General features: G+C 33.1%; 1 long non-coding RNA gene across 1 annotated transcript; it reads left to right on the forward strand.

Annotated features, from left to right (window-relative positions):
- On the forward strand, window positions 1–1,355 carry LOC117116629. The gene is made up of 2 exons (XR_004446794.1): window positions 1–33; window positions 582–1,355. It is a non-coding gene; the product is annotated as an uncharacterized LOC117116629 (long non-coding RNA).
- Window positions 1,356–2,909: the final 1,554 nt, after the last annotated feature.

Raw genomic sequence — 2,909 nt, forward strand, 5'->3', positions numbered from 1 at the left:
ACCAAGAAGGTAGCAACTCCAGTTAACTGGACGGTAAGTATTCATAGTATCTGCTAGGGAGCTTTCGATTGGATGTAGAATGTCATGACGTCACTAAAAGTAATTTGTGCCTTCGAGAACCTTCTCCTTGTCACATGGATTCTAGGACACAATTTGGTCAAATCTAAGTATGAAGAGAATGTAGGATAAGCCTGGTAGGACTGTCACGCATGAGTGATTCCATTTTCGCGTCGTCCCGCAAATTAATAGCTCTTTACTGTCATACTGCGCTCTACGTGTATGTAGGTATATTCTTAGTTTGTTTTGATAAAAAACTCAAAATGTAAATTCTATTGTTTAGTCAGCATATTTAATTCTCAAACATCTGCTCAGTCAGTAGATGGTCTGGTAAGTAGGTTAAAAACGGTGTAGTGAATATTAACCCCTAGAAGGACCCCACTGGAAATAAGTCTTCTTCCAGAATTTCGTGGGCTATCCTTGATGTTTACACCGAATAAATCCAATCGAATCCAATCAACCCCCTGTATTTGATGTCCAGAAAAATTAAAATTGATTTTTAGGTTGTTTAACTTTTCTTTCAGCATGGTGGAAAGTGCATGGTTTTGCCATCTATCAAGAAGGAAGATGAAAGTAAATTTTTCCCCAAAGGTGTTGAAACTGTGTCTGTGCCATCTGGAAAAGGCTACCTTCGCTACACCCCACAACCTGAATAGACAGTTTCGAAAACCACCAAGTCTTGTAACTGAAACAATGACTTCTAGAATCTTCCCTAATAAAAGGGAATGTGAAAAACAATCTTGATTTTATATACCTTGTGTTTTAGGTCCTAGACACTCTTGTTGATAAGATGTAATCTATTTAGGTACTGCTAACCTTTTTAATATTTAGTTTTGTATTAGAATCTTGGTTTTTAATTTTAATTTTTTTTAAAAATACATTTATATTCATTTCTTGTCTTAAAACAAACATGTGTGTTTTTACAAATCTGGGATTACCATGCAAAAAAAGGTATTTTTCAAATTTGAGAATATTTATTACCAAAGCGATTTGAGAATGCTTTAAATACTAATATGGGAATGTTTTTAAAATTTATTAGTATTTTTATAATGTTCTTGTACCACTGTAAGAATATTATGTTTGAGAATGTTCATGTACAAAACTTGAATGTTCTTTTAACAATGTTTGGCAATGATAGAATGTGAATTCACATTACGGTATACTAGGTAGGGAGTTGTAATTCACTCCTTGATTATCCAAAGTAAATTAGAATATCAAGTGTTATTTTTTTTTAATCTCTTTGTTATGGGTACTTTACTTGCTCTGATTCAATCATAATAAAACTGAATTTCTTACAAGATAGTGTCCCAGTTTTTTTTTGTGTACGGATTGCTATTAAGTTACAACTGACAAAATCAGCCGTGTATTTGTCTGGTTTCGTAAAAATTATAAATATTTCATCATCATATGCCATCTTACACTGTGGTCAACATGTGCTCAAAGGTCCTAGCTCAAAGGTGCCTACAGAATTTTGCAATGTCCAAATTTATTTAGTACCTAATATCCACAATTTATTTTCTTATTGTTGGTACATCCAAAAGTATAATATACAGTAGATGAAATTGAACTAGTTGGGAGTATTTTATAAAAATCGGTTGAAGGTCCAAAGTGAATGTTTGATTTAACATTGAGGCCACATCCAAATTTTGATGGGTTCGTGTGTTCTTCCAAAAAACTTCTGCTTTTATACCACTTTATTCTCAGTTTTAATTTTACTTTTTATAGATAATCGGTGTCTGGCCATAACAAAGTATTTTCTTGCCAAAATGGTTAACAGGCTGCAAAAAATTATTGTCGGGCTGCATGCGGGCTGCACTTTGCCCACCTGTGATTTAGACCATTTTAGCAGATCTAACATGTGCTAGGTTTAATTTTGGCAAATTTAGCATAATTTTTTTAATCTTTTTTTTTTATAGCATTATTAGAAAATATCTCAAACTGGTCTCCAAAATGAAAAAAAAAATGGTCATAATTGAAACCAAACAAAATTGGAATGGATACCATATTCATTAAAATTATTCCATCAAAAATCCTGTCTTGTGAATATTTTTTATTAGGCCTACCTCATCACATTGACCAGAGGCAGGAGAGGACATTTTCAAGCAACTATAAAACAAAAGCTTTCCGTGGGAGGGCTTCATGATCCCCTCCAAATTGGTCTACCACAGTCCACAACATCAAGTCTGCTTTTTTTTGTTTTTGCCCAGGCTAATACATTCCTGAAAATTGTTGACATTAACTGTATAAATGGGAATAGCAGCTCTATAATATATATATATATATATATATATATATATATATATGTATACGAGTTTGATATATATATCGGCTACTCCTGTAGTCTTTGTCAACGCTTGACATAAAATGAACATATTGAGAAACTATCTTAGCAATATACAATTTGAGAAACAATACAGTAATTAAGTCAAAGCAAGTCGGCATACGTCTATAAATATTCGCCTAATAAATTTTAGTGTTTCTAAAGTCAACATCTTACGTATTTGAGTTTCTTTACTGTTACGTTATATTATATTCTACATATGTTTCGAAACACACGTGGACACGCCTTCTTCATATATATATATATATATTGAAAATGTAGAACTGGGTATTATCACTCTACAGACTGTTTCATGCTAATGCAATCTTCAGGAGTGAGAGAATACAAGGATTGTACGAGTATATGAATGCTAAGACAGGTGAAAATGCAAATGAGTTCATGCACAGGCTTACTCCCCAAAAACAAAACGCTGCAATCTGTGCATAACCGAGAAACTCCACATAATATATTCAGACAAACGGTCAACAATAAACAAAAGAACCGAGCTATTGTCTAAATGCAGGCACAGCAA

The sequence above is a fragment of the Anneissia japonica genome, unplaced genomic scaffold (assembly GCF_011630105.1).
Source record: "Anneissia japonica isolate Jap-2015-1 unplaced genomic scaffold, ASM1163010v1 scaffold57455_len4273_cov107, whole genome shotgun sequence".
NCBI lineage: Eukaryota > Metazoa > Echinodermata > Crinoidea > Comatulida > Comatulidae > Anneissia > Anneissia japonica.